This window comes from Spermophilus citellus, assembly GCF_964194105.1.
Source record: "Spermophilus citellus genome assembly, chromosome: 9".
NCBI classification, from domain to species: Eukaryota; Metazoa; Chordata; class Mammalia; order Rodentia; family Sciuridae; genus Spermophilus; species Spermophilus citellus.
The window spans coordinates 97,649,762-97,673,454 of record NC_138191.1 but is presented as its reverse complement, the minus strand read 5'-3'; the positions used below and the strand labels follow the sequence as shown (position 1 = coordinate 97,673,454).

Sequence of the window (23,693 nt, the reverse complement as noted above, 5' to 3'; positions counted from 1 at the left end):
TCTCCACATCTAGCCAGGAAGAAACACATTAGTGTTCTTCCTTAAACTTGGGGGAACCCAGGAGTACAGAAAACTTGTTCCCTGCTTGCTCTTAGGAGATTTTAATGAGCTGCTGCCTTACAGATGTGACGGGTTACAGGGATGAGGGGGTAACAATAGATGCTGGGAGACTGTGTGGGCAAAACAGGGCTAGAGATGGGCTCCTAAATTTTCCCCCAAGGTGACCTTAGTTGAGAGAGGAGAGAGAGAGAGAGAGAGAGAGAGAGAGAGAGAGAGAAGAGAAGAGAAGAGAAGAGAAGAGAAGAGGAGGGGAGGGGAGGGGAGGGGAGGGGAGGGGAGGGGAGGGAAGGGACAGACCCAGCAGATACACTGCTGGTGGGCTGTCCATCAGGAAGTGGCTGAAGTCTTAGAGTGCTATGAGAGTTAATTTTATGCATTAACTTGGCTGGGCCACAGTACCCAGATACTTGGTTAAATATTATTCTGGATGTTTCTGTGAAAGTGTTTTGTGGGTGAGCTTAATACTGAAATGGATGGACTCTGGGTAGCTTGCCTTCTATGACGTGGTGGCCTCCTCTAGTTAGTGGAAGGCCTTAATGGAACAGAGACAGGCACCCCTGAGCAAGAGGGAGCTCTGCCAGTAGACTGACTTTGGACTTAAACAGCAACACTTCCCTGGGTCTCCAGCCTGCTGGCCTTCCCCGACAGATTTTGGACTTGAATCTCCAGAATCACATAAGTCAATTCCTTACAATACGCATCTCTCTGTCTCTATACACACACACACACACACACACACACACACACACACACACACACCCCTCCTCCTGCTCACCGTTGGTCCTGTGGCTCTGGAGAACCCTGACTAATACAAGTACCTTCCCTGCCAGAGAGTCACGACCAGAGCCAATCAACCTCAGCAGACTGTCTGGGGCCTGGTTTGATTGCGTGTTTGTCGCCTCTTGGCAGACATGGTAAATTATTCAACAGTGGGAAGGCAGTTCAACACACAGCGGAATGTCAGCCCTGATTGCTTCCACCAGCCCCTGCCGCCACGGAGCCATCTAGTGACATCCTCTCTACTCCGCGTACTTCCCCTCTCACTGCTGCCACCTTAGTCTGAACCATCACAGAAATTCCCAGCCAGTCATACAAGACCCTTAATGGTCTGACTGCCCCTAATCCCCAGCTTCCCTCCTCCCACTCCCAGCTCTCGCCCCACCTGCCAGGTGCGCAGAACTCTTGCCTGCCACTCACATAGTCCATGCCCCTTCATGCCTCTGGGTTTTTCATTCACCTAATGAATCTCTAATGAGAGCCTTCTGTGTGGCTCCCTGTGCCAGGCCGATCATGCAGTCCCAGGCCTGGAGGAGCTCAGAGTGTGTGTGTGTGTGTGGGAGGGGGTAGGCTTGGAGACAGATAAGTGCAATCACAGGTCAGCAGTGTCCTGAGGAGACCAGTATGGACCACAGAGGGGAGGAGAGCAGTGCATGAGGGGAGGAGAAGCAGTGCAGCTTGCAGAAGGACATCATGAAGTTCCCTTCCCCAATGTTTTCCCACAGATTTCAAACTGGCAAAGAACCGAATAGCACATTGATTCTCTAGGACAAGCATAGTCAGCACACTGGCTAGGTCAGGAGGCAAGATGGGGGATGCTCTCGGTGATGGTCCTGGGGCTTTGGCACTCACTCACCCCCAGACACTGTGCTAACCCTAATAGATTGTCTCCAATTGGTTCTTACACAGCACCCCTATGAGCTGGGTACTGTTATGTGCCCATTTTACAGAAAAGGAAGTAAGATGCAGAGAGGTGATGACTTGTTCAAGATCACTGTTGGCAAATGGCAGAATCAGGATTTGAACCCATAAAGTCTCACCCACAGCCCATGCACCTAATTGCTAAATAAAACAGCAGCTAAGCCAGAGTCTGGGTGTTAGGAATCTCCAAGGAGGGGCTGAGAAAGCAAGAAACACAAGTCCTCACACACAGAGCAGGAGTCACGGCACCATCTCTCAGTGTTCCTGTTCTCTAGGGATATTTCCCATGGAAGGCACTCTAGGAAAATAGCACCTATAATCTCTGTAGCACATTTTTGCTTTCTGCTTCACCACATTCAGCTTCCCTTCCATTGTAACCCATGACTTTTTTTTGTTGTTGTTGCTGGGAATTTAACCCAGGGCCTCATGCTTTCCAGGCAAGCACTCTACTACCAAGCCACATCCCCAGCCCCCAGTGACATTTGTTGTTGTTGTTGTTTCATTTAATTGTTTTTGCAGTACTGGGGATGAAACCCAGGAAGCCAGGGCCTTGTACATGCTAGGCAAGAACTCTACCACTGAGCTACATCCCCAGCCATTTTTAATATGAGAAACAGGTTTTCACTAATATGCACAGGCTGGCCTCAAACTTGCAATCCTCTTGCTGGAATTAGAAGCATGCATCACCTCGTTCTGAATGAATGACATTATTATAAGATATCTAAAGATATTTTAAGGCACAAAACCTGAATTAAGCTGCCACAATCACTCACAGAAGTTTTGGTGTGTGTAAAGAGCCCGATGAGACAAGGCTGGCAGTTCCTGTCCTGGATTTCTGTTTAACCAGCTAAAGTGGCGCCACCGTGTGGCTAGACTGTAATCAACATTTGTGATTGGCTACACAGCTTTGAAATCACACTAGCCTGGATTAACTTTCATTTAAATTGGGGAGAGTTGCATTATTATTGGTTGTTGTTGTTGTTGCTGTTGTTTTGCAAGTGTATTTTTCTGGGAGAGTTCTGGAAGAATTAAACCCAGGCCACTTTACTACAGAGAACAACCTCAGTCCTGGGTTTTTTTTTTTTAATATTTATTTTTTAGTTTTTGGTGGACACAACATCTTTATTTTATTTTTATGTGGTGCTGAGGATCCAACCCAGCGCTCCGTGCATGCCAGATGAGCGCATTACCACTTGAGCCACATCCCCAGCCCCAGTCCTGGGTTTTGTTTTTTTGGTTTTTTGGTTGACAGTCTTGCATGCTGGCCTCACTCTTGTGATCCTCTTGCCTCAGCCTCCCACGTCACTGGGATCATAGGCATGTGTCATCATATTCAGTGAGTTGCATTATTTTAAATGTGTAGAAATGGAATCAGACTTCATTAATATTTTCTATCACACGATATCATATTCCCATATTTTAAATGTGGGCTAAATGTGACTCCTCCATGCCATGTGGTAAAGGCCATGATCTAGGTGAGCTCTGGGCATGGGAGTTTAACAGGACCCTGAAAGGAGGATCTGTGGAGACTTCCCAAAGCAGGTACCATGTGATCTGGGTTTGGGGGGAGGTTCTTAAAGGACCACACACAGGGAACAGCAGAGACAAGGGGAGAAGGTCCAGGAATATGGAGCAGGACATGACATGCCAGAGTCCTAAAGGGACATCAAAGATTCAAAGACTAGACCCTGAAAGGGGTGTAGAAGCAGAGATGGGGCTTTAGGGGAGGGTCAAGACCAGGTCAGGAAGGGCCATGTGTGCCCATGGGAAGGGGCCCTTGTGCTATAGGAGTTGAGGTCACTGAGGGACAGAAGTCCTGTGTTTAGTAGCAGTGTGAATAGTGAACCAGAAGAGAGAAGAAATCACAAGAGCCTGGGGAATAGTTAGAAGACTACTGTGGAAGTATCATATTCATTAATTCCACAAATATTTACTGAATCCCTACTCTGTGCCAGTCACTGTTTTAGGAACATATAGGACAACAAAACAAAGACTGCTGCTTTCAGAGAGTCTGCGCACTATTGTAGGGAGACAGGCAAAAAACCCAGAAATAATAAACTATATAATATCTCAGTGTTCAGAGCAGTGGGAAAAAATGAGGCAGGGAAAGAGGACAGAAAATGCAGATGGGGTTGCCATGTTTGATAAGGTGATCAGGGAAGGCCTCAGTGTGGAATTGAGGGAGAGGCCTAAGGGAGCAAGAGAGGGAAATATCCCAAGTCCTACGGCATTCCAGGCAGAGACTGCAACAAGGTCAGAGGCCTTGGGATCTAGGACAAGCAAGCAGGCCAATGTGACTGGAGCAGAATCAAGTCAGGTAAGGTATGGATGTGTGTGAGTGTGTGTGTGTTGTGTCTGTAAGAATGAGTGTGTCTGTGTGTGTGTGTGAGTGTGTGAATGTGTGTGTGTGTGTGTGTTGTCAGAGAAATTACAGGGGCCAAATTGTGTAGGACATGGGTTGGTGAACTTTTTCTGTAAAGGGCCAAGGAGTAAATATTCCAGGCTTTGTGAGCTATGGGGATCTTTGTTGAAACTACTCAACTTTCTTGAAACTAGACACTAACAGGAAAGCAGTCAACAATTACATGCAAAAAATGAGCATGATTGTGTTCCAATAAAACTTTATTTACAAAAAAAGGGGGCAATGGGCCAGAACTGCCTACGAATTGTAGTTTATTGACCCCAGTGTAGAAGATTGGAGGTCATTATAAGGTTTTAATTTTACTTTGAGTGAGATGGAGAGCTGTTGACTGTTGTGAATTTAAGTGAAGAAGAAACACACTCTGATCTCATTAGGGTCACTCTGGGTGCTATGTGGGAACAGACTGTAGGGAGCCATGAGTGGGAGAGAGACCAGCTCCATTACTCACTCCAGAGAGATATTGGGCAAGTCACTCAACCTCTCTGGGCTTCATTTCTGACTTTGTAAATTGGGGTAATAGTAATACCTCCCTCATGGAGCTGTTGTGAAGAGTAAATAAATAAGTATATATAAAGCACATAGAAAGTGCCTGGCACACAGTAAGCATTATGTGCCTGCTTACCACCTTTATTTTTTATTTATTTTTTTAATATTTTGTTTTGTTTTGTTTTGTTTTGCTGAGAGCCATAGCCAAGTAGGAATAACTGCATGGCATTTTTGGTTGAAAGGTGATGCCAGCAAGCCATTGAGATGATAATGATTATGTTAAGATGTGCATTCAATTGGAGATTAGACCCCTGCTGTCCGCCTTGGCCTGCTACTTTGGAGCTCTTGCGGGACTTCTGGAGAGTTCCCATTGGTTGGGGAAGTGCAGTAGGAGGGAATTCCGGAGGAGGGATTTCCTGTTGGTGTAGTGTGTCCCAGAAGAAGGCCGCGTGCGTGGCATTTTCACGGGAGTTTTGGAAATAAAGTTTGTTCCTGCTTGAGTGGCTCGTGATTTTGTGCCCAGCCAGACTGCGGCATTGTTTTAGGTGGACACAATATCTTTATTTATTTTTATGTGGTGCTGAGGATCGAATCCAGTGCCTCGCGCATGCCAGGCCAGCGCGCTACCACTTGAGTCACATCCCCAGCCCCTTACCACCTTTATTAATGCAATAATTTAAACAAAATATAGTGATGACTTGAATCAGGTTATGCTGGTAGAAGTAATAAAAAGTGACCTGATTCTGAGCTTATTTTCAAGGTAAATAAATAAAATTCCCAAATGGATAGTATATGGTGTGGAGAGAAATAAAGGAATTCAGGAAGAGTAACTTTTTTTTTGTCTGAGTAACTGAAAAAAATGGAGTTTCTCTTTACTGGAAAGAGAAAGGTTGTGGGAAGATCAAGTCTGCTTGAGGTTAGGTCAGAAGAGAGCACACTGAGTCCAAGGAGGTAAAAAAGAACCATCAAAGATGACTCAGATAGAGTGTCCAGCAAGGAAGACAGAAAAATAGAAGGTGTAGCATCCTGGAGTTCAAGGGAAGAAGGTACTGTAAGGAGAAAGGTGTGGTCGGGAATACCAAACTTGGATAGGTCAAGTAATTTGAGGATAAGAAATAATCATTTGGGAGCCAGGCATGCCTATAATCCCAGCAGCTCGGGAGGCTAAGACAGGAGGAATGTGAGTTTAAAGCTAACCTTAGCAATTTAGCAAGGGCCTAAGCAACTTAATGAGAAACTATCTCAAGATAAAACGGGGTGGGGATGTGGCAGTGGTTAAGTGCCCCTGGGTTCAATCCCTGGTATAAGGAAGGAAGGAAGGAAGGAAGGAAGGAAGGAAGGAAGGAAGGAAGGAAGGAAAAGTAGAGGGTGAAAGGTGAGTGGGAGCAGACTTAATATAGAGTGGATACAGCCAGGTACTGTGGCACATGCCTATAATCCCAGCAGCTTGGGAGGCTGAGGCAGGAGGATTGCGAGTTCAAAGCCAGCCTCAGCAAAAGTGAGGCACCAAGCAGCTCAGTGAGATTCTGTCTCTAAATAAAATACAACAAAGGGCTGGGGATGTGGCTCAGTGGTTAACCCTGAGTTCAATCCCTACTACCAAACCAACAGCAACAACGACAAATAAAGAGTGGGTACAAAGTATTGCGGACATAGGGTAGAGGCAATTGTTTAGGGGAAAGATGAGAAATGAGACCACAAGCAAGGTGAGATATGAGGTCCAGACAGAATTGACAAATGATATCAAAGCAATCAATGTTAAGGGCCTACACTAGGCCCTTGGAAGCAGGGTGGAGAGGAGAGTAATCCAAAGGCATTTTCAGTGAAAAGGACCTGGAGATCGTTGAGTTCTGTGGAGTGAGGGAGAAGTCAAGGCTGCCTCCCAGGTTCCTGGTCTCTGTAACCGAGAGGATGGTGGGGAACAGCATCCCTTCTGTATACTTTGGTGGCATCTTGGGCACGCTGTGCTTGCTGCATGCCTCCCACTGTGGTGTGATTATTTGTTTATGAGTCTACCTGCTATTTGCAGGCTGTTGTATTTCATATTTATTTCTGTAAGACTGGCACAGTAAGTGCTTAGAAATATTCACAGAACTGAATGAAGCACCAGCTACTGGAAGGCAGAAATTCAATTGTTTTAATAAGACAGCAATTTTATCCTTTGCCACACTCTTGAGCAGGTTCCCTCTGTTCTATCTCTTTACATCTCTGCTTTCTTTCTGGAGATGTGGATGGATTCTTGTCTGAGATGCCATAACTCAACCATATTTAATACAAAGACATGGTTGGCATTCCATCAGGATTCTGGAGCTGAATGTAACCACCAGTTCACCAGGGCCACAAACAGCTCTTTCAAGTTTACTGAAGTCTTTTATATGTAGTTGTCCATAACCTGATGTCTTACAAAGCTGTTCCCATATAACTGAATCTGAATTCTTTAAGAAGTTTTATTCAATGGTCACAAAACTTTGGTGTGTGCAGCTGCCTCCACATTCAGAATCTACTCCATAGACTCCCCATTTTTTTGCTTTTTAATACAAGTGAGTCACCCAAGCTCCAGAAAGGCAAAACTTTACACTGATGAAAGGAACATCCCAGAAGAGACTCTTTTTTTTTTTTTTTTTTTTTTTTTTTGGCATTTTGAATGCTTTATGGACAAATGTAACCATTGTGAAGTCTCCAAAATCCAGGTCCATGTGAAGTATATTTTCTCAGACAGTAGCTCCACCCCAGAATTCCCCGCATCCTGCTTGCCCATGGAAAGCTGAGGTTTGTGGATGAGGTAGTGGGAGAAGCTAGTAGAGTAGTGAAGAGGGTAGACTTGTGAAAGCAGCAGTGAAAGTCTGCCTGTGCCCCCAGGGTGTGTGTTCAAGGGACCTAGACATCCGCTCCAGATTGTGCTCCATGGCATAGGTGTGCCCTGCTTCAATAGTCCTGTCCACCTGACCCTAACACAGGCTGAGCCTGCAGTTGTCCATGTGAGCAGTCATGAGGTGACCCAAGACACTGCTCAGCATCATAAGTGAGGTGCTGAGAGATCATGTTTGGTCCCCTGCCATCTCCTCCAGAATCGAGCCATCCAATATGGTCCCGTTGAGTGCTGCTAAGAAGTTTAGCATCAGGGGTTGGGGTGTAGCTCAGTGGCAGTGCCTGCCTGGCATGCAGAACTGCTTAGGATCTGATCTGCAGCATCACCAAAATAAAATTAATTCAAGTTAATAGTTGGGATTGCCAAAGTCAGAGGACATTTTGATGACTCAGTGAAAGCAGTCTCTATCTACTCCCTAAGTCCAGTTTCAGAAAGGAGGCAAGAGTTTTCCCAAAAAGTGTAGCCTGACCCTCAGCTTGATGACTCTGTTTTCCCCAGATGGCCTTCCTCTGGCTCTGTGACCAGGTGATGACCCTCCATGAATCATGCAGCACTGCAGGCTTCAAACACAGCCACGTGGAGACCATCCCACTGCCAACCACACCAAGTGCTCTGAAGGCATTACTAGGGAGCCTCTAAGGCAGTGACCTGCCAATCACAGTTCAGACCTGCTCTTACCACGTTTTGCTGAATGAAGAAGGCATGTGAAGTAGATGGAAATCTTGAGCCCCTGATGTCACACAGGGGCTCTGATTGCATGCCTTCTGGCAAATCCTCAAAAATATGGTGACAGATTGACTCTGATTTAATCAAAGAACCTCAGGGCCCTGGTCTTAAATTATTCACAACTTTTCTCTGGCTTTGCAGGATGGCTCTACACATAGGTGTCTGATTTGAGAACCATCTTGGGTGGATTTCACCTGTCAAACTCTTGGAGTTCTGGGAACCCCTCTTATGACCCATGTCTATTTCAAGTGATTGCTGTGAAGTCTAAATTAAATAGTGTAGGTACACAGTACCTAGCAGAATTGGACAGTTAATAAATTTTAGTTGCTTTTCCTTTTACTGTTTGAACTGTGTTTTTAAATCACAAATGAAGCAGTCAAAGGAAATAGATCAACCATCTCTTGAACTTTTAAATCTTCTGGGGATATGGTTAAAATGTTGATTCTGCATCAGCAGGTCTGGAGTGGTGCTTGAGATTCTGCACTTTTAACAAGCTTCAAGTTAGTGGATTGGAATCTTATTAATTTCAATTCACTAACTACATTTTGAATAGCAAAGATGTATTTAACAGTGATCTTAACTGTGCATTAGAATGTTCTAGTGAGATTTATAAAGTATGCAGATTTATATAAAGTATGAGATTTATAAAGTATGGAATCAGCATTTCCAGTGATGGAGCTTGGGCATTTATACTTATAATAAGCAACCCAGATGATTCTAGTACTCAGCCAAGGCTGAGACGCTCTGGCCTAGAATTCTCTTTAATTCTGATCTCCAGATAATTCCGATTCATTAATCAGTTATTTGTTGAGCTTCTACTGTCTGCCAGGCATTGACCTTGCTGAGGAGGAAAAACAAAAGAACCAGTGGTGAGAGAGCATATGATAAAGGCTGGGCAGAGAGGGCTTTGTGTGTGATCCCAGGAAGGGGGAATGGGATCAGCCAGCTTGCTTGGTCAAGAGCAGGAAGGCTCCCCTGAATGAGAGGACAGCGGGATAGGACCAAGTAGGAGCAACAGGGAGTAAAAAAAAAAAATTGCATAGCATTCTATATGTTGGGAATGACTTTAGTTCAGCCAGGGAGGGCAGAGTAAACTATGCTAGGGAAGAAATTAGAAACAAGTCCATAAAGGGGAGCTAAGCTAGGAGTTTGACCCCTCGTTCTCAGTGCTAGGATTTTAAGAAGACAGAATGTTGGCAAATAGCAAACACAATAAATCTTGGCTCTCATCATTAACACTATTACGTTACTATTCTTATTATTGTCATGTTTGTGTTCTAGAAATATTATACCAATGTGATGGAAAATGGGCTAGAGGGAACCTAGACTGGAAACAGGGAATGTGATTTAAAAAACAGAATTAATTAAATAAATTCAGTTAAGGAATAGGAAAGATAGGGAAGAGGTGGATTTTAAAGGACTCAGAGGACTTGGTTCCTTCAATAATTTAAAAACTCACATCTTGCCAGGCTGTAATCTTAGCTACTTGGGAGGATAAGGCAGGAAGATCTCGAGTTCAAGGCCAGCCTGGGCAACATAACAAGACCTCCATCTCATAAAACAAACAAAGCTAAGACCACCAAAAACAAAACAACGAAAGCAACAAAACCCTCACATCTTCATGTACCAATTTGCAAATTTCTTTCATGCAACAATTTTGAGACAGTGTAGAAGGATTAGTCTGATTTTATAAATAAGGGAAACTAAGGTTCAGAGGTAAACTGACTTATTTAAGGTCATGTGACACATCCATGGAGAAACACTGTCTATCCGACTTCCCAAGGCACTCCTGCTACATCTGGATCCCATCCGTAAGGTGCAGAAGATGGAATACCTGTATGAACACTGGAAAGGTTGGGGTCCCTCCTCCTGGTTGGTGTGTGGAGTGGACTGATCTGAACTTAAAGGGACTCAGAGGTCAATCCTTGCTACTGTTAGCTCTATATCCCCAGGTATGAAAATTTTGAGAAGCTGGAGTCCCCAACATTAGGATTCTTAGACAATTTTGAGAAGGACCCATATCTGGTTCCCTGCTTTCCCCAACATGGTCTTGGAGCTGGCTGGGTATAAAAGCAACAGCAGAAGGACAGATATTGAAGCCAATGGCAGAGAGGGGTGGTGACCTTATCTTGAACCACCTCTACTTTCTTTCATCTCTGTTTCAAAGACATGTCCCCTTCTCCAACCCTCCCCCATTTCCTCCAAGACACTCTCAATCAATTAATTTAATCTCTGCCTTCATATGGGCTCCCTCTTGGAAGAATTCAAATTTGCTCCAGTCTCACCCATTCTTAAAGAGCCACCCAATCTCAATCCTGTCATTTTCTCAAGCTATGCCCTGTAGAGTTGACCAACAATGCCACTAATGCTTCACAGAGGAATGAGATAGTTTCAAGCTAATTTTTGTCTGTCATCTGATTAGGCTCTCTGATTATCTTGAGTTCAAAGTTGGCTGCCTAATTTATTATGACTCTCATGACGAATAATGGCTTACCAATGGGTCCCGATGGCCACACTTTCTTTGTCTGAGATTTCATGGACCATTTCTATGTAAATGTAGTCATTTAATGCTACTTACTCCAAGAGATAGTGCATCAATTAAGTGTGTCAACTGCTATTAATGGAACAACCCAAGTCCACTGGCTTAAACATATGATACAATATGAACAGAGGTGATACTTTATTAACCTATTTCCTCAGAGGCAAGAAATCCAGGAGAAAGTATTTGAGGGCTGCAGCAGGTCCTCTACAAAAGTCTCCAATATTCTAGTCTCCTGTCTTTTCATGTTGCCACCCTTGATATGTTGATATGATGGCCCACGGTGGCAATGTGTCTACAGGTATCTTCCATATAGGAAAAAGCAGGAAGAAGCAAAGAGGTAAAAATAGGGCCTTGTTAGCCAAATCTTTCACTCTTTATCAAGAAGACAAAAGCTTTACTGGAGTCCACACCCTGAAGACTTCTGCTTCTACCACAGTTCACATTACCACCTTGGCTGGATATAGCTCAGGAGCAGAATGTTCAGGATGGATTGTGTCCATCAACCAAGGTCTGTCAACATACAGCTTCACATTTCCCCCATAAATATGGGGAAGATTTTGCTAGCAGATTAGTTGAGTAGAAGAGAAGTTACAGTTACTAATGTTTCAGGTGTGAGAACCTGTATTAAGAGTACTTTTTTGGTACCACGGATTGAACCCAGGGGCACTTAACCACTGAGCCATATCCTCAGCTCTACCACGCGGCCTGCGCAGTGGTTTCATTAATGAGGTTCTGGCATTCAGTTAGTTAGAAGAGATCAAAATAAAACACACAGACAGTACCTTATTTTAATGCTAGGTCCGAGACGGCTCGGTCTCCCTGTTTCCCTGCCTCCAGCCGCTCAGCAGGGCAGCGAGGATTACTCTGGGCTAGCAGGAGAGAGAGAGAGCGAACACGCCGGGGATCAGCCTTTTATTTGGGGGAAACAAGAGATTCAGGGGAGAATTCCATCCAATGAAGGTTGAGGGGGGGCTGCACTCCAAGGTCAGGGTCAGTGATTGGGTCTCCAGGGTCAGTGGTTACGCACACCCCCACACGGATGGGCTCTCTCATCAGGAAAGGGTCGGGATAACTCCGACACAGCCAGAGTGCCTCAGGCCCTTAACGGGAGTCACCCAATCACGTGTCAGAATGGCTCCCCACATATTCCCCCTTTTTATTCTTAACAATGAGGCGGCGGTTCACTCTCTGGAGTCCCCGGATTCTTGATTGGAGGACTCGCCATCCTATAGTTACAATACAAAAGAGAATTAACAGCAAAGAGAATAATCCAATAATGTACCAAGCGGAGTGTTTAAGAATATTTCCAGGGTTGAATCCATTTAACTCCTTCAATATTTGGTTAGCCAAAGAAGAAGGATCTGAAAAATCAGCTCTATTATTTTGAATGTCTTGGATATGGTGATGAAGTTCCAGAATATCCAAGCTATTATTACTATTTTGCCAAATACCTAATAAATGGGTTTTAACCTTCTCCCAATCCCAGAGAGAAGCATTGTACTTGGCAGCTGTAACACATACATACTTATAATTAGCATGGCATTTAAGCCTTTCCTTAAATTTTAAGGCTGAAAGTTCATTACCAATGTTAATAACAGTCGCCTCTAAGGCGTTTAACTTAGTCTCAATCCTTTCATCAATATTTACTTGATTACGCAGAGCCTTGGAAGTATTTTGAGCTAAATTATTAAGAAATTTTGCATGCTGAATATTCTGAGAGAATGTCAGAGATGCAGAGACGGTTGAGGCAATAAATGAGACCAGTGCTAAGACACCAACAATTATGACTCCAATAGCACGTTTAGGTCTTGTTAGCTGGGCATGAATTTGCTGTAAAACTTGTAAACCAGCATCAGCATACCATGGCTCTGAAATATTAGCAGGTAATAAAACAAAAGAGGGCTGATGAAGTATCAGCACTCCTTTTCCTCCATTATACCTAGAAATACAATTGGTTAGGTTGCACTTATTACAAGTAACAAAATATCTATCATCTATCCATCTAACTTTTACATTTCCAATAATTAAAACATAAGGAGATTGGACACAGGCTCTTAGGCCATAGCAAGATCCCTCTTTACAGTTCTTGCCGACAAATTTTGGTAAAGGTTTATCTGTAAAATGTAAATACTCTGAGGCAGCAATTAAACGCCAAATATCTCTTTGAATGCCTCCTTCACTATAAGTCAAAATATTACTAACAAATCCTGCAGGTGTCATAGCAGAATTTCTTCGTAATTGTCTCTTATCAATTTTTGGAGACCAGTCTAAAATATACCCACTGGCTTTAGACACCTTATGTTGTACAGGAAAGGTATTTACACAATCCATCCATTTAGGAAAGGTGCCAATTTCAATTATAGAACTATTTGGACAGTGGGGTACCGGTGGAGGTTTTGCAGAAATGACTGGCTTGTTATGGGAAAGTCCCATCTTAATTATTGATCTAGTATTAGGTTTTAAATCTCCATAAATAGAATTATTTGTCAGTCTAGGTTTACCAATTGCTGTCTTTTCTTCAAATGATACTTTCAGACAGCCAGCATGTTTATCATGTGACCAACATAAAGGTAATTGGGCACTGTAGCCAGAATAATTAAATCTAGTCACATGATTGGGAGTAATATGAGCATCTGTAAATCCTCCCATCATGAATGAGTCATTAGTAAATACTGGAATAGATTCTCCAGTCCACACAGCTGGGTGTACCAGGGGTGGATCTGGGAAATATGTCCAATAAGTGTCTACTTGATTCCCTTTTACCTGACAGCCCAGTAGGGCAATTACTGTCGCTACCATCAAGACTGGGGTCCTGTTCTTTCCTAGGCGTCGAAGTATTTGGGAAGCCTGGGTTGTCAATTTCTTCACATCTTTCCATGAAATCAGCTTCTCGGCTGGTTCAATCTGGTCTTTCTTCATCTTTTTCCGATATCTCCTCCTTCTGGGTTGTGGCTCCTCCGTGTCTATCCTCAGTCGCTTGAGTCTGGGTTCTATTTCCTCCATGTCTGATGGCACGTTCAGGCACCCAGATGGGACGGAAAGCACCTTCTGGAAAAACACAAGCATGCCCTCGGCCCCATGATATTACCGGATCTGGGCCCTTCCACTGACCAGTCTGTAAATCTTTCCACAGAACTCTGCCTAAAGGGCCTGTCACCGAGGGAGACATTTGCCTCTCAGCAGCAGTGTGACCTTCTGTGTCACAGTTTAAAAAATTTAAAACAAATAAGGCATGATTAAGGCTATTTTGGGGAGTCATTATCTTATTCCCCCTTTTTAATTTTTGTAATTGAAGTTTAATAGATAAATGAGCTCGTTCTACAATGGCTTGACCTTGGGGGTTATAAGGAATTCCTGTTTTATGATTAATTTGAAACTCTTGGCAAAATTGTTGAAAAGCAGAGCTTACATAAGCTGGAGCATTATCTGTTTTAATCTGCATAGGACACCCTAAAACAGAAAAAGCTGCTAAGCAATGAGAAATTACATGTTGAGTATTTTCCTTAGTACGTGCTGTGGCAAAAATAAATCTAGAATAAGTGTCCACTATGACATGCACATAACATTGCTTACCAAATTGAGGAATATGAGTTACATCCATTTGCCATATTTGATTTGGTTTTAATCCACGGGGATTTACCCCTGATGGCAGAGATGGAGTGTAAATAACACACTTAGGGCATTGGCTTACAATCTGACGAGCCTGTTCTCTGGTAATACTAAATTTTTTACGTAAGCTAGAAGCATTTTGATGATGCAAGGAATGGGAAGCTAGGGCACAGTCATATGAAGACATCTGTTGACAAAAAGCTACTAATTTATCAATATTATCATTACCTGCAACCAAAGGTCCAGGGAGGCTAGAATGTGCTCGGATATGTCCAATAAAATATGGGTACTTCCTCATTAGCACTGTCTTTTGTAAATTATGAAATAATTCAAATAACTCCTGTGATGAAGTAAACCCAATAACTGAGGTTTTAATATTTTTGGTAACTCTGACTGCATATAAGCTGTCAGAATAGATATTAATAGGCTCATTTGAAAAATAATCTAAGGCCAAAATCAGGGCTTGAAGTTCTGCCCTTTGAGCTGAAGTATAAGAAGTTTGTATTACCTCTGTATGAACACGGCTGAAGAAACCTGCCTTACCAGAGCTGGAACCATCTGTGAACACCGATAAAGCTCCCTCTATTGGATGGGAAAGTACAATCTTTGGAAAAATAAGTGATGTTAATGATGCAAATTGTACAATCTTATCACGAGGATAATGGCTATCTATCTGGCCAGGGAAATCTGCAAAAGCTATCTGCCATGAACTAGAAGTTTGAAAAAGCCAATTAGTCTGTTGAACAGAAAATGGAATAATTATGATATCAGGCTCAGATCCAATTAATTGTAAAATCCTAGTTCTACCCTTAATCACTAATTGAGCTGTAGAATCATGAAAGGGAATTAATGTCTTTTGAGGGGAATGAGATAAGTAAATCCATTCAATAACTCCTAATTTTTGCCATATGGCTCCTGTTGGGGTATGTTCAGTTGGAAATATTAATAAATATATTATTTCTTTAGGATCTATTCTAGTAAGCTGTGCATTTTTAATTGTAATTTCCACTTTCCTTAAGGCTGCTTTGGCCTCCAAAGTTAGTTGACGTGGAGAGGTTGGAGAAGGATTTCCTTGTAATATCTGAAATAAAGGACTTAACTCAGAAGTAGTTAACTTTAAGGATGGTCTTAGCCAGTTAATATCTCCTAATAGTTTTTGAAAATCATTAAGGGTACGTAACTCCTTAACTCTTATCTGAAGATTTTGAGGACGGATTGTACTCCCTTGAATTATCTGACCTAGATATTGAAAAGGAGATACCTTTTGAATTTTTTGAGGAGCTATACTTAAACCCAATGTTGTAAGTGAGGTCTCTAACTGAGTAAAAATTTCTGAAAGTACTTCTGAATTAGCATGGGCCAATAATATATCATCCATAAAATGAATAATGTATGCATCAGGGAAGCTATTTCTAATGGGATCTATTGCCTGATCAACATATTTTTGACACAGGGTAGGGCTATTACGCATTCCCTGAGGGAGGACTTTCCAGCAGTATCTTTTAACAGGTTCCTTAAAATTAACTGCTGGGACAGTGAAAGCAAATTTTTCACAATCTTCAGGATGTAACCTTATAGAGAAAAAACAGTCTTTTAAATCTATTACCATCAAGCTATAATCTAAAGGAATGGCTGTGGGGGAGGGAAGTCCTGGCTGTAATGATCCCATAGGCCGAATTGCCTGATTTATCGCCCTTAAATCCTGCAGTAATCTCCAATTTCCTGACTTTTTCTTAATAACAAAAATAGGTGTATTCCAAGGGCTAAGTGTTGGTTCAATATGACCAGCTTGAAGTTGTTCCTCAACTAATCTATGAATTATTTTAAGCTTTTCCCCTGAGATGGGCCACTGAGAAATCCAAATAGGCTCTTCTGTGAGCCACGTAATTTTTTCAGCTGTTTTAAGGATCGGGGAAGTACTCAGTGCCCCTAATAAAAATTTTGTCCTGAAGTATTTACTAATCCTTGTCGTGGAGACTGGCTTGTAAACAGATATTCTTCCTGAAAGTTTTCCCTATCATCTCCAGGAAAATACCTCTGATTAATTTCTTCAACTGACCTTATAGAATTTGGGGTGACTAGTAGCAGTCCCATTTTGGCTAGTATATCTCTTCCCCATAGATTAGCTGGTAAAGACTCTAACACATAAGGCTTAAATATTCCACTGTTCCCATCAGAATCTTCCCAACGGAGATAGTTGGCACTTTGAGTAGGCTGTGAAATTTTTCCTATTCCTTCTAGATTAGCTGAGGCTGTATGCAGAGGCCATGTCCTGGGCCAAAATCGGCTGGACAATATTGAACTATCAGCCCCTGTGTCAATTATTCCTAGGAAATTTTTATTATTAATTCTAAGTTTTAATAAAGGGCGTTCTTGTCGCACTAACTGGGACCAATATACTCTGTCCGGCGGTTTAGAAACTGAATCTGCCGGCAGGTGCCTTTCTGAGACACAAGGCAATAATATTAATTGAGCAAAAATATCCTTTGGGGTGAGTCTTAGGGCATAATTGGATCTTACAGTAACATATAATTGCCCTCTAAATTCTGAATCTATCACACCAGGTATTACTTCAATAGCTCCCTTTAAATTATTACGCCCCAAAATTAAACCTACAGTATTTTCAGGAAGTGGCCCGAAAATCCCAGTAGGGATTTGTGTTGGTCCCGTTTCAGGATCTAATTCAACTGTCTCTGAAGGTCCTAAGAAAACTGTCTGTGATCCATGTCTCTGCTCCGGTAAAAATCGCGGACTGTCCTGGTCGGCGCCGCTAGTGACGTCACACTGTGCGACGTCTCCCCATATTGTTTCTGGGCCCGGGGAGGGGCCGAACGGAAGTTTTTTGTCCCCTCGCTAGGAGGAAATACTTGTGGCGAGAAGGCGGGCTCATCCGCGCCACCCGAATCAACCACGTGGCGCCGAGTCCTGCAATATCTATTATCGCCAGTAGATGGAGCCCTAAACCTAAATTTGCGTTGGCGACATTCGTAGGCGAAATGACCGGGTTTTCCGCAAACGTAACACTTGCTGCGGGACTTCTGAACTGAATTTTGTGGCCTCAAAGTTTCCTTTAATACTGTTGCTAAGGCTACCGTTTGCAACTGAGTGGAATCTAAGTCAGAACACAAGCGAATATACTCAGAAATTGTTCCTTTCTTACGATGGGGGCGGAGAACATCTTGGCAAATTTTGTTTGCGTTCTCAAAAGCCAATTGTCTAACAATAAATTCGCTAGCTCCTGGGTCTCCGATGGACCTGTTCGCAGCCTGATATAGTCGGGCTACGAAATCTGAATAAGTCTCACTGGCACCTTGTCTGATTTTGGTAAGAACTAAATTGGACTGGTCCTTGGGGACAATTTGCCTCCAGGCACGTTTTGCACAATCAGTTATTTGATTGTACACTACAAAATCATAATTTAACTGTCTTTCTAAATCAGCAAAATCTTCAGTCCCTAAAAACATCGTTACTGGCGTTTCTATGCCCTGTCTTCTGTTTCTTTCTGCCTGTTCATTACAAAAATCAGTCCAGTAAGTTTTCCAAAGTAAGTAATCTCCCCCGCTCAGACAAGATTTGGCTAAAAAAACCCAGTCACTAGGAGGAAGGGGTTGTGAGCAGATATTTTCTATCAGACTCTGAACAAAAGGCGAATTTGGGCCGTACGTTTCACATGCATTTTTTAATTCCTTGATAGTTTTAAATGGAATTACAGCATGAATTCTAACTCTCTGATTTTGCTCATCAGTTTGCTCAAAAACTGGAAAGAGGTGAAAACCAGTAGTATCCTCCCCCATTTCTTGAGCCTTCTTAATACCTTGCTGAACTGGGGTAAGAAAAGTCATCTTTAATTCAGCACACCTGTTAAATTTGGTTCTTCTAGCAGGTATCGGCTGAATTTTAAAGGCTTGGGCAGGTGGTGCTAAATGCAATCTATTAAAATTTCTCTCTAAGTCCTGAGTTTCTATGTCTAATTCTTCTTCCTCAGACTGCGAGCTGCTATCAGACTCTGTACTATCGCCATTTGGAATTTGGGTTTCTAACTCACGTGGCTGAGAAGAAACCTGAGCCCCGCTAGGAGTTTCCTTTGTATTTTCCTCTCCAGGAAGATTGGTTACCACTTCTGGAGGGCTCTCCAAGATTAGAGATGCTTCTTCTTTATCATGCTGTTCTGTATAATCTGTCTGCGGGCTAGCTTGCACATTTCTAACCTTTGTTTTAGCTCCTAGCGCTTTTGTTTTAAAACGGCTCAAAGGAAAGGAAATTAACTTAGCCTCAGGCTGATTTTCCATTTGAATAGACCTAATGGCTCTTTGAATACCTCTCAGAAGCTCTTCTGGTGGCCACGGACTCTGGTCCATGTATTCAAAGAGACAAATTTCTAGGGCCGTCCAAGTTTTCTGTATATTCTCTATGCCTCCAGGTATTTCAGTAGAAAGACAAACTCTCTGTAACTTTCTTCCTAATTTCTCCCAAGTAAGTAAATTTGGAGACTCTTGGTCACAAAACCAAGGACAATATTCACCTACAATCTTTAAGAATTGCAATAACTGAGTTTTCTTTATCTGTTTTCCTTTCTGATTAATTATACTGTCTAAAATAGTTAGATACATTTCCTTATCCGAAGAAGTAGAATTTCCCATTTTAAGTAAATTAACGTCTCTTTCCTTCAATAGTTCCTGGTACTTTTGTGACTCAAATGTCATTTTTTCCTTTCTCTTATCTTATTTCTTATTTTCTTTATCCTCTTTATTACTTTTGTGACCCAAATGTCACTTTTTCCTTTTTCTTATTTCTTTATCTTCCTTATTTCCTCTTTATTTCTTTATTTCTATTTCCTTATCTTTCTTTCTCTTTATTTCTTTCCCTTAATCTTTTTAGCGCGCGCTCCCACTCAATCTAACTAATTCAGAATGCCCCACGTTGGGCGCCAATTCTACCACGCGGCCTGCGCAGTGGTTTCATTAATGAGGTTCTGGCATTCAGTTAGTTAGAAGAGATCAAAATAAAACACACAGACAGTACCTTATTTTAATGCTAGGTCCGAGACGGCTCGGTCTCCCTGTTTCCCTGCCTCCAGCCGCTCAGCAGGGCAGCGAGGATTACTCTGGGCTAGCAGGAGAGAGAGAGAGCGAACACGCCGGGGATCAGCCTTTTATTTGGGGGAAACAAGAGATTCAGGGGAGAATTCCATCCAATGAAGGTTGAGGGGGGGCTGCACTCCAAGGTCAGGGTCAGTGATTGGGTCTCCAGGGTCAGTGGTTACGCACACCCCCACACGGATGGGCTCTCTCATCAGGAAAGGGTCGGGATAACTCCGACACAGCCAGAGTGCCTCAGGCCCTTAACGGGAGTCACCCAATCACGTGTCAGAATGGCTCCCCACACTCAGCCCCTTTTATTTTTTATTTAGAGACAAGGTCTAAGTTAAGTTAAACTTTGTTAAGTTTCTTAGGGCTTCTCTAAATTGTTGAGGCTGGCTTTGATCCTCCTGCCTCAGCCTCCCGAGCTGCTGGGATTATAGGCATGCACCACCATGCCTGGCTTTAAGTATTTTAATACAGCATACATCCTGTGAAATAGAGATTATTATCTCCCTTAACAGATAAGGAAACTGAGGCCCAAAGAGGTGGAATAACTTATTCAAGCCTATACAACCTGGAGAAAAATATTTTTATGTTAAAACATAGATATTGCTATGACCCAGAACGAAAAATCTTCACTAATTTCAGAGATTAAAATTGGTGACTGCATAGAAATCCCATGTGAGCTGTGCCTTGAACCTCCCAAAGGAACACTTCCCTCACTCACTAGGGGTACTTCAGTGTGAAAGTAAGAGCAGACCCTTCTGCCAACATGAAGTTGGGATAATAAGATATACACCAATAAAATGAGCTTCTGATACAAGACTTCAGTCATGATGCCATCAGGAATGTGAGTGACAATGTCTCAAGGTGCCAAATGGCAGATGAAGGGGAACAATGGGAAGTGCTCTGTGTTGACAGGAAAGAGCCGTTATGAGTGAGCCGCAAGGGTTGGTGGATAGAATGGGGTTTTGAAAGGAAGGAAAAAGTTGTACAAGAAAGGAAGGGATAGTAAGCATGTTCTAGCTGATGAGAAATACATGTCCAGGCTACATAAGCCAGAACACATTTGGGGAATTTCAGGGTGGAAGAAGAGAGAGCCTGGCTAGAGAAAAGGGTCCTGAAGGAGAGAAACCAGAAGCTGTTCTAAGAAGGAAGTCTAGGCTGTTCCTCAGGGATGTCCTCTGAGATCCAATCTCTCTTCTGTTCCTTTCACCCACAGGTCAGGGATTTCACCCAGATGTTCGCTGGGCAGACCTGAGCTGCCTCCAAAGGGATCTGATTACTTGATGTCTTCTTCAACCCAATCTACTTCCAGATGAATCCCAAAATCCTCACCCAAGTGTGCTGCCCAGCCCAGCCTTGACTTTAAAGTCACATGTTACTCCAGGAGGAACATCCAACAATTGACTAAGGGATGTAATAGAATGATTGAGAAAGGAGCTTGGTGTTTTAAACAAAAAGACTATTATCAATTAGGCCCTGGTTAAATGGGCCAAGGGGTGGGGATGAGGAAAATACTGCAGCCACTTCAGCCTAACTCCTTATCCCACAGCTGGGCTCACAACTGGACTGATCTCTTCTCCAAAGGATCCTTTCCAGGAGTGGATAAAAAGGCATCTTTGGGCTCCGGAGTCAGGGCAAGCTTTTCCATCCTTTTCCAATATTCAAAGAGGCTAAATAGCATCTTCCCTTTCTCCCACCTACCCAAGCCTTCACCTCCTCCCCTATTCCCATTCTCCATTGCACCCTTGTAAACAGGGACACAGAATTCTGCCAGCTCAGATGACCACTGTCCATGTCTGAGATGCATAAATTTGGTTCTGTGGGCCCCTAGGTAGGGTGTATGGACAGAGAGAAAGTACACTATGCTGGATATATAGCATTTATTTTTTTTTCTTTTTTCCCCCTGTTCTGGAGATTGAACTCCGATCTTTGATTATGCCAGGCAGGCACTCTACCACTGAGCCCTAGCCCTAGCCCAAATGTCTTTTGCATTTTCCATTACCCACAGAACCTCATGTCATGTAATAAGCTCCTTATGCCCTTGTCTTTGGTTGTCTCCAATAGTTCCAACCAATGTCATATTAGTTGTAAAGTTAAAAGGAACAATTTTTTTCACACATCACTAATTCCTCATTGATTGGTTTAATCAAATATCTAGTGTATCCACAGGTAAGTTTTAAAAGTTTCTTTTTGGGGCACAGAAAGTAATTGTACACTTTGGTTTTACATACTTTCTTACAATTACTTTTTAAGGGTTTATAATTCATTATAATAAATCCCATTAAATCAGGCAGTGCTTGTCAGAGTCTGGACTATAAATTTTTTATTTTAAGCAATATTTGGTCAAGGTAAAATCCAGTAAAACCTGAGAACTTCAGACTCAAGCCATGTCAACTCTAGGTACTAGCAGTTCCTGTCATTTCTTTAAATATTTGAGGATTGCCATATCTTTTTTTTTTCTTTTTCTTTCTTTCTTTTTTTTTTTTACCGGGGATTGAACTCAGGAGCACTCGACCACTGAGTCACATCCCCAGCCCTATTTTGTATTTTATTTTCACTGAATTGCTTAGTGCCTCACTTTTGCTGAGGCCAGCTTTGAACTCGAGTTTCTCCTGCCTTAGTCTCCTGAGCCGCTGGGATTACGTGAGCCACAGCACCCAGCAAAAGGTTGCCATTTCTTATCTTTGTACATACTTAACCAACTGGATCTTTTTTTGTTGAATGTGAACTCTCCTGCTATCCAGTTAAAGTTCATTGTTTTTAAGAACTTTTTTTTAAAAAATATGAATATTAGGGAGAAATGCATTACAGTAGAGGGAGTAGAGAGAGAAGAGTGGAGGGGAGGGGAGGGGAGGGGGGATAGTAGAGGATAGGAAAGGCAGCAGAATACAACAGACACTAGTATGGCAATATGTAAATCAGTGGAAGTGTAACTGATGTGACTCTGCAATCTGTATACAGGGTAAAAATGGGAGTTCATAACCCACTTGAATCAAAGTGTGAAATATGATATATCAAGAACTATGTAATGTTTTGAACAACCAATAAAAAAATTAAAAAAAAATTAAAAAAAATATGAATATTACTTTAACCTGGCCACTGTGTTCTGCTTTTTCACAGTTGATTAAAACAGAGCTAAACCCTGGGGATTACTATAATACAAACAATTTATTCTTCAGGACATTTCTCTAAGCAGATTAACTTTCTTGACCCTTGCACAGCAAGATATGGTCTTTCTAAACTCCCAGCTCATGTTATCCTTAATGTGGTACAGTCCCCAGGGCCATCTCTAGGGAAGCACTTACCTACACCAGGACCCAGGCCAAATACTTGGGCACATAAATGAAAACAAAGTCCCTGCCTTAGAGGACCTCAAAATTCATGGTGAGAAGTGTATAAACAATTAAATAGCTCATCATTAACTCACAATACAGCTGTACATACAAAACAGTAAAGGAGTGTGAAGAGTGCTATGGAATCAGAGGAATTTGTTCTCTTGGGGAAGAATGCTGAGAACTGAGGAAGACTTCATAGAGGTGGTACATTTTGAAATGTGGTTTGCGGGAGGAGGAAGTGTTTACTAGGCGGAGTCAGGCTTGGTGATGCATACCTGTAATCCCAGCAGCTCTGGAGGCTGAGACAGGAGGGTTGCAAGTTCAAGGCCAGCCTCAGCCTCAGTAACTTAGTGAGAGACCCTGTCTCAAAAAAAAAAAAAAAAAAAGAGTTTACTAGGTAGAGATGCATGAAAAGAATATTCTAGGCAGTGAGACAGCTCTTTTAAAGAAATGGAATGGAGTAAGAACAAGAGATGGGGATGGGATGATGAGTAGTTCAGTGTCACTACAGCACGGAGTGCTTCAGGTGACATGATGGGAGATGGAGAAATAGGTGGGAGCCAGAATTCAGAAGGCTGTGGACACTAGCCTGGTGGATAGATTTGTTCCTATTGGCCACATACCACAGAAGACTTTTGAGCCCCTTTTAGCCATTTGATTGGTCCTCTGTCTTTAGAACTGATCAGTGCTCTTCTACTAGTCCAAAATTTCTTCCTCTGATCCCCCAAGCTCTACCCAGATCCAGATATCTGCCTTAAGTTTCAAGGCTCTGAAAACTGTTAGGGTTTCGGGAGGGGGTAATTGATCTTTTTTTCAGAAAGGATTTTACATGCTCTTTCTGACACTATACTCAACACGC

General features: G+C 42.6%; 1 long non-coding RNA gene across 2 annotated transcripts in view; it reads right to left on the bottom strand.

Annotated features, from left to right (window-relative positions):
• The window catches only part of LOC308655743, a 44,481-nt gene that overhangs the window by 18,297 nt on the left and 2,491 nt on the right, over positions 1-23,693 (bottom strand). For both annotated transcript variants that reach the window (XR_014023517.1, XR_014023518.1), the window contains exon 2: positions 23,110-23,194. This is a non-coding gene — a long non-coding RNA (uncharacterized lncRNA). The remainder of the gene's footprint in view (positions 1-23,109; positions 23,195-23,693) is intronic.